Consider the following 8495-nt stretch of genomic DNA (forward strand, 5'->3'; position numbering starts at 1 on the left):
GCATATGAAAAAAATGCTCAACTTCACTAATCATTATGGAAATGCAAGGGGCGCCTGGGTGGCTCAGTTCATTAAGCATCCGACTTCAGCTCAGGTCATGATCTCACTGCTTGGGGGTTCGAGCCCCACATCGGGCTCTGTGCTGACAGTTCAGAGCCTGGAGCCTGCTTCAGATTCTGTGTCTCCCTCTCTCTATGCCCTCCCATGTTCATGTTCTGTCTCTAAGAAAGAAAAAAAAAAACAAGCCATAATGATTACACGTCAATTATATTTCAATAAAGCTGGATAAAAGAAAATCACAATGAGATATCATCTCACATCTATAAAAATGGCTGCTATTTTAATTTTTTTATGTTTATTTATTTTTGAGAGAGAAAGAGAAAGAGACAGAGTGTGAGTGGAGGAGGGGCAGAAAGAGAGAGGGAGACACAGAATCTGAAGCAGGGTCCAGGCTCTGAGCTGTCAGCACACAGCCTGACGCGGGGCTCGAACTCACAAACCAGGAGATCATGACCTGAGCTGAAGCTGGACGCGCAACCGACTGAGCCACCCAGGAGCCCCTAAAATGGTTGCTAGTTTAAAAAGGAAAGAGGGAAGTAAGGAAAGGAAAAAAATAACAGGTGTGGTAAAGATGCAGAGAAATTAGAACCCTGGTGTACTGTGGGAGATAATGTAAAATAGCGTAGTTGCTAAGGAAAACAGAATGGCAGTTCCTCAAAAATTTAAAAACTGATCTAGCAATTCCACTTCTGGGTTATATCCAAAATAACTGAAAGCTGAATCTCAAAGAGATAGTTGTATACCCATATTTATGTCAGATTATTCAAAATAGCCTAAAGGTGGAGGGAACCAAGTGTCCATCAGCAGATGAATGAATAAACAAGTGTGGTATACAAAGTGGAATATTATTCATCCTTTAAAAAGGAAGTCTAATACAGGCTACCACATGGAGAAACTTTGAGGATATTATGCCAAGTAAAATAAGCCATTCACACAAATACTATATAAATCCCTTTGTATGAGGCATCTAGAGAAGTCAAATTCATAGAAACAAAGTAGAATGGTGTTTTCCAGAGCTTGAGAGGAGGGAGAATGAGGAGTTATTGCTTAATGGATTTCAGTTTCACAAGATAGATAAGTTCTGAAGAATGGTTGCACAGCAATGTGAATATACTTAATACTGAACTACACATCTAAAAACAGTTAATACAGTAAAATTTGTTATGTGTATTTTACCATAATTAAAAATTAGAAAATGAAAATGTTTTTCTAAACAGAGATATAACCAAAAAACCAATAGATAAATTACAATGTAATATTAAAATATCCAAACAATCCAAAAGAAGGCAGAAAAGGTGAAAGAGAAAAATAAAAAGAAGAAACAAACAGAAAAAAATTAGTAAAAGGGTAACCTAAGTCCAACAGCATCAATTATTACAGTAAATGTAAATGGTCAAAACGTACCAATTAAAAGCAACAACTGTCACAATGAGTATTTGTTTTTAATGTTTTATTTATTTTTGAGAGAGAGATAGAGACAGCATGAGCAGAGAAGGGTCAGAAAGAGAGGGAGACACAGAATCTGAAGCAGGCTCCAGGCTCTGAGCTAGCTGTCAGCACAGAGCCCGACGCGGAGCTCGAACCCACGAATCGTGAGATCATGACCTGAGCCGAAGCCAGACGCTTAACCGACTGAGCCACCCAGGTGCCCGACAATGAGTATTTTTTTAAAGATTCAACTAAAATACAGTAAGCAACCTACAGATAGATTAGGAGTATAGGAAAAACACTAATCAAAAGAAGTGGAGTTGCTATGGATCACCATGGATAAAGAGGGATATTATACAATGTTAAACAATGTTAAAAAGATCAAATTGCCAAGAAGACATAAGAATTCTAAGTGTGAAAAAAACTGTAATTGTGTATGGACCTAAAAATACATCTTCAAAATACATGAAGCAAAAACTAAAGAACTGGAAAGATAAACCAAAATTATTATTACTTTTTTTTTTCTAAGAGAGAGAGGCAGCGTAAGCAGGGGAGGGTCAGAGAGAGAGGGAGAAACAGAATCCAAAGCAGGCTCCAGGCTCTGAGCTAGCTGTCAGCACAGAGCCCAACGCAGGGCTTGAACCCACGAATCATGAGATTATGACCTGCGCCGTAGTCAGATGCTAAACTGACTGAGCCACCCACGTGCCCCAAAAATTATTATTATACTTAGAGACTTCAATCTTTCTTTTTCTTTCTTTCTTTCTTTCTTTCTTTCTTTCTTTCTTTCTTTCTTGAGAAAGAAAGAGAGTGCAAGTGAGGGGGGAGAGGGAGAGAGAGAGAGAATCCCATGAAGAACAGAGAGAGAGAGAGAGAAAAGTGGGACTTACCTAAAGTGGGGCTCGTGTTTACCCGAGGTGGGGCTTTGCTCACTCAAAGAGGGGTCCATGCTCACCTGAAGTGGGACTTGAGCTCACCCAATGTGGGACTCGAACTCATAGACCGTGACACCATGACCTGAGCCCAAGTCAGATGGTTAACTGACTGAGCCACAGGTGCCCGAGACTTCTCTCAGCAATGAATAGAATAAGTAGATAGAAAATCAGCAAAGATTAAAAAGACCTGAGCAACACAATCAACCAAACAAGACATTTGTAGAACACTCTACCAAGCAAGATACATTCTTTTCAAGTGTACCTGGAGCATTTACCAAGACATATGATATTCTAGGGATGCCTGGCTGCCTTGATTGGCAGTGACTCTTGATCTTGGGGTTCGAGCCCCACGTTGGGTGTAGAGATTACTTAAAAATAAAATCTAAAAAAAAGACACATGATATTCTAGCTCATAATACAAACTTTGAAGAATTGAAATCATAAAAAGTATGTTCACTGAATATATCAGAATTAAATGAGAAATAACAGAAAGATATCTAGAAAAGTCACAAGTATTTGAAAATTAACACACTTCTAGCAACCCATAAGTCAAAGAAGATGACACGGGGAAATTAGAAAATATTTTGAACTGAATTCAAATAAAAATACAATGTATCACAATTTATGAAACTCAGCCAAAGCAGTGCTTAGAGGGAAATACATAAAATTATGTGCCCATATCAGAAAAAATAAGATCCTAAATCAATGATCTAAACTTCTATCTTTAGAGGGGTGCCTAACTGGTTCAGTCGATAGAGCATGATGCTGTTAATCTCAGGGTCATGAATTCAAGCCCCACGTTGGGCAGATAGCCTACCTAAAAATAACTTCTACCTTTAGAAACCACATAAAGAGTAAATACAGAACAAACAGAAGAGAAATATTAAAGAGCAAGAATCAGTTATATTAAAAATAGGAAAATAACAGAGAAGAATACCAAAATAAAAGAAAAATTTTATTGAAAATACTAAACAAAATCTATAACATTCTAGCCATACTGACCAAAAAAAACCACCAAAAACAAAAAACAAAAAAAGCAAGACACAAATTACCAAAACTAGGAATGAAAGGGTAACATCATCACAGACACTACAGATATTTAAGAGAATATTACACAAGTCATCCATAGGCAAAAGCTCACTCAGGAAAAAATACATAACCTGAATAATCCGGTAAATATTAAAATAATTAAATCTGTAGTTTAAAACCTCTTCATAAAGAAAATTCTATGACATGTGGCTTCACCAGCAATCTACCAAATCATAAAGTAATATGAAATCTATACAATGTTTTCTGAAAGCAGAAGAAAGGGGAAACATTTCCAATTCAGAAGCACAACCCTGTTACCAAAGCCGGATAAATACATTATAAGAAAGGCAATACCTTCCATAAACATAGATGCAAAATTCCACCACAAAATATTACTTAAAAAATGCAACATATGAAATGCATAATATACTACAACCTCATGCATTTTATTCTGGAAATGCAAGGGTGAGTCAACAGTTAACAGTTAACTGACATAATTCATCAGTAACAGACTAAAGAAGAAAACTGATTTCTCAATAAAGGCAGGAAAAGCATTTGACAGAATTCAACACCTATTCATGATAAAAACTCTTAGTAATCTAAGAAAAGAAGGGAACTTACCTAACCTGAAAAAATCACGCCTACCAAAAAAAAAAAAAACCTATAGGTAACACTTAATAGTAAAAGACTGAATGTTTTCTCCCTAAAACCAGGAACACGACTAGGAGATCTACTCTCACTATTCCTATTCAATATGTATAGGCAGTTCAAATCAATATAATAAGAAATAAAAGCCATACAGATCAGAAAGGAAGAAGCTGTATCTAATGATAGATAACACTGTCTAAGTACATAATGTCAAGGAATCTATAAAAAATCTCCCCAAAATAATAAATGAGAAATGGGCAATGTCATTCAAAGCCACAGCTTTTACTCCAATTTATGATCTTCAGATCTTTATATCAAACTGCCAACTCTTGATATCTTCACTTGTATGTCTCAAGAACTCCTACGATTCTATTTCCACAACTGAATTTATTGTGATTCCTCCAAAGTAGGTCTTTAAAAATACATATTTCCTATTATCTTTGGTAATACCACCAATTCACTTGTTCTAATATTCATACCTTTCCAATATTGATTTATCCACCCACACAAGCTACAAAAGACATTCATCTTAGACGACCTCTTACTCAATTCACATTTATGTGGTCACTTAGGTTATCAGTTAACTTTTGATATGAAATAAACTGCTCCAAATCTGAGAGCTTAAAAGGAGATATTTATTATTTCCTGTGATTCTATGAGTTGACTGATTCTTTTGATATGAACCATCGTAATTGGGGCTGGACGGTCTAGGATGGCCTCACACATATGTTTGGGGCCTCAACTGGGAAGGCTGAGATGGTTGGGACACTTGGGGCCTCTCTCCAAGTGTCTTTCTAGGAGGCAAGACTGATTTGATTACATGGTGGCAGAAGGGTTGTCAACAATAAAACGGCAAGTCCCAATGTGCAAACATCCTTTAAGTCTCTGCTAAATTACAACTGCTATTACTCCAATGGCCAGGTAGCAAGTCACATGAGTTAGTCAGTCTGGTAGGGGACTACCCAAGGGTACAGATATAGGTAGGCATGAACAACTGGCTTGAGAAGGAAGGCATAACTGCAACAATTTACACTTAATCCTATTGATTCTATGATTCTATCTCCTTTTAACTTCTCCAATCTCATGAATCCCATTTTACTGAGCAGTTCAAGAGCTTCTCATCTCCTACTTCCAACTATTTATAATAATCTCCTACAGCTTGTATTGCTGTAAGCTATCAGCATGTGAATTTTCCAGAAAATGCAAATCTTGTCACAAAATTCTGCTGCTTAAAACTCAATAGCTTTCCTTTTGCCATTAGAATGAACTATGGAACGAATTCCTAAATGAGATCCACAAAATCTTTCATGTTCTAGCTGTTACTTACTCTTACTACGCCCTCATAAGCACCTTACTCTCTCAAAAACAAAAAACTAAGTCCTTCAAAGGGCTACAATATTTCAATACCATGTGTTTCCACCTACTGTTGTCTCTATCTGGAATATCCAGTTACTGCTTGTGTCCTACCAAATTTCGACATATTCTTCAAAATTCATCTCAAATACCACAAGTTTAATGAAGCAGTTCCTGCCTGGCAAAGTTAAATGCTCCATTTCTTGCTTCCATTGCATTTCATACAACCTTCAATTATAGTGTTGATTCCAATACACTGTAATTATTTGTTTAGAGTCTTGTCTAACTACTTACTTCACTGTGGGAGAGGGACTATATCCTTTTTAATATCTATCTCTCCAACATTTAGAACAATTCTGACATTTAGTAAGTACTCATTAACTGCTGTTTAATTGCTTGATTCATTACCAACATTCTACCTGCTAGTGGAAAGATTTATCAGATAAATCTTTCATTGTCAAATCTTATCACCAACTCAGTACTCTTCTTCAAATGTTACTTTTCAGTGAAGTTGTTTGAGTAGAATGCAGTTCCAAGTATACTAAACTTTCAATCTGTACTACTACACCTGTAATGTGGTATGAATGTTAAAATGAGAATTTAAACATTACAGTAGGATAATGTACTAAATTTAAAATGTACCTAATGTAGTAAAACTATCAATGTACTAAAACAGATTGATGCCCCATCGTAGCTACAGCTGGATTAAGTGAAACTCTCTTTCTGTTTCCCTAAACGATCATACATTTTAAACTTTAAAATAAAAATATCCATGTTGTAGCTGGAGTGACAGAATACATACACAGATAGGTCTCCTTGAAAAATTCACTGCAGTCCAGAGCCTGGCCCTCAGCCTTTGCTACAGTCCTAATATGTGTCCCTTACAAAATTCATACATTGAAATTCAAATGCCCAATGAGATGGTATTGGGAGGTGGAGGTAGGTGATTAGGTCATGAGGACAGAGCTCTTCTGAATGAGATTCCAAAGAGCTCCTTCCCCCCTTCCACCATGTGAGTACACAGCAAAAAGATTAGGAAACATATACTCAAGGAAACAAGTACTTACCAGACACCAAACCTGCCAGAACCTTGACGTTGGACTTTGTAGGCTCCTGAACCATGGGAAATAACTTTGTTGTTTACAGCTTTGCAGCTCAAATGGACTAAGACAGCCTTACTGACCGAGAAACCTAATTTGTTGGGAAGACTTAGGTTAATAATAATTTAAATAAAAAAGCCAATATCTTAATAAACAGTTGAAAGCAGATCTAATGATAATGGGGGGGGGCAGAAGGGCCTCTCTAACCAAGGAAAACAGTTTGGTGATAGAACTAATCTGACTTAAGTACAGACTCAAAGTGCGTAATTGACGTTAACAGTGGACTCAGCTGTATTCTGATATAGGAGGCAATAAAGTGCAAAGCAGCTCATGATTAAGGAGCCTCAGAAAGTACACACCACTAAACTAACTTGGGCCAAGTTGTGAATGATTTTAAATCAGGTAGTGACCAATAAAAAGACAAAGTATCACTCATTCCACTAGATTGTCAACTCGTAACATACATATGCATATTGATAGTCTGTTGTAGTGAAGAAAGAAAACCCCTTGCCAAATAAGTTCAGTGCAAATGGCATGGAATATTTAATTTCAAGACTGGAGAAAGACCATTATTTACCTAACGTCAATTTCTATAAATTAAAGGTAAAAAGCTTGCGGTTCAGAACAGAAAGGCTTTTGGTAGTTGTGGGGGACGGAGTACATTTACTATAACTTAAAATATATTTTGGCCGGGGATCAAGAGGTGGGCTTTTCCGTTTCTTTTGTTTCATTTAAGCTTTTTCCTAATAAACTTTTCATTTTAGAACTTATAGTCAAGATAGCAGAGTTCCTATTATACCCCACACAAGACTGTTTTTAAATCTAACTTCCACCGCCACCAAATCTCTCTCCGACTTCTTTGCTTCTTCTCTCCTCAGATTTTGGCAGACCCTAGTCCATACAGTGCATCTGTGGGACCGTAACGAAAACCCCGTTCACGTAATTAAAGCTTCATCGCCAAGCCACAACTCCTGGCTGGACTCTAGCTCGCGAAACCGCAACGCGAAAACTCGAAAGCTCTAGCTCCGCCCTTCCCCCACCCTCCCGCTCCTCTAGAGACGCCCGTGCCCCTCGCCGACGTGGCTCCTCCAACTCAGGTCTCCAGAGACCAGCACGAAGCGGACCAGGGGGGTGGCCAGCCTCCAGAGGAGAGGCGCCCAGGACCCCGCGAGACGAGCCGGGGCCGACCTAGGACATCCCCCAACGTCAGGCCTCTCCTCCGAGGGCAGGTCGCCGGAGCCAAAACATGATCTCAGAACTGTGAGGCGTGTGGCGGATTGCACAGAAATACGCACAGAGGTGACGGCAGCTTATTGTTTAACGCAGACGCCTGCAGGAAGTCCTCAGGCAGCACCCACTCCTCTCCACAGCCACCACCCCCGGGCGGCGTCGTGGGCGCAGCCAGTCCTAGGGCGCGTTGCGCGGGGAGCGGGCACGCGCGCGTGAGGACGTCCGGGGAGCGCGCGCGCCGCCGCCACCAGCGAGCTCCGCCGGATTTGCCGGTAGTGGGGTTTGAAGGTGATGGCCTTGAGTGAAGGCTTCGAGGCGGGGTCTCCCGCTGTTCCTGCAGTCGCTGCCGGGGCCACCGTTCACTCATCGTCATGAGAGGTGAGGCCTGGGGGAAGCGGCCGAGGAAGCGAGGGGCCAAGGCGAATGGGTTCTGGGAGAATAAGTGAGGTACTCGAAGCTCGAACGTGGGTGGAAAACTCTGTCCTGCGGGTTCCGGAAGAGTTGTGTGCGTTTGCTTTTCTTACTTTTTCGTCTCCTTTCTTGCTTGTGCTTGGAATAAAGTGGGAAGGTTCTACGTTTATTATTTATGGAAAAAGATATACTGTCCCGTCCAACGTCAGTCTAAGGAGGTTTGAGGGAATAAATAGCACCTGTGGCTTCGAAGCATCGGTGAAAGGCTTTAGTGAAGATTAAAAACCACACCGCCATACAG

At 39.6% G+C, this 8495-nt stretch overlaps 1 protein-coding gene and 1 long non-coding RNA gene across 2 annotated transcripts in view; one reads left to right on the forward strand and one right to left on the reverse strand.

Moving 5' to 3' along the window:
* Positions 1-7962, reverse strand: part of LOC144216237 (uncharacterized) — a 37750-nt gene extending 29788 nt beyond the window's left edge. Inside the window, exons 1-2 of the long non-coding RNA XR_013330613.1 lie at positions 7849-7962; positions 6521-6644 (exon numbers count right to left, since the gene is read on the reverse strand). This is a non-coding gene — a long non-coding RNA (uncharacterized LOC144216237). The remainder of the gene's footprint in view (positions 1-6520; positions 6645-7848) is intronic.
* A 77-nt stretch (positions 7963-8039) lies between these two features.
* Positions 8040-8495, forward strand: part of RNFT1 (ring finger protein, transmembrane 1) — a 13800-nt gene continuing 13344 nt past the window's right edge. The window contains exon 1 of the mRNA XM_077745535.1: positions 8040-8161. The gene's annotated coding sequence lies outside the window, so the exon portion shown is untranslated. The remainder of the gene's footprint in view (positions 8162-8495) is intronic.

This window comes from Crocuta crocuta, unplaced genomic scaffold (genome assembly GCF_008692635.1).
Source record: "Crocuta crocuta isolate KB4526 unplaced genomic scaffold, BGI_CrCroc_1.0 scaffold333, whole genome shotgun sequence".
Lineage (NCBI taxonomy): Eukaryota > Metazoa > Chordata > Mammalia > Carnivora > Hyaenidae > Crocuta > Crocuta crocuta.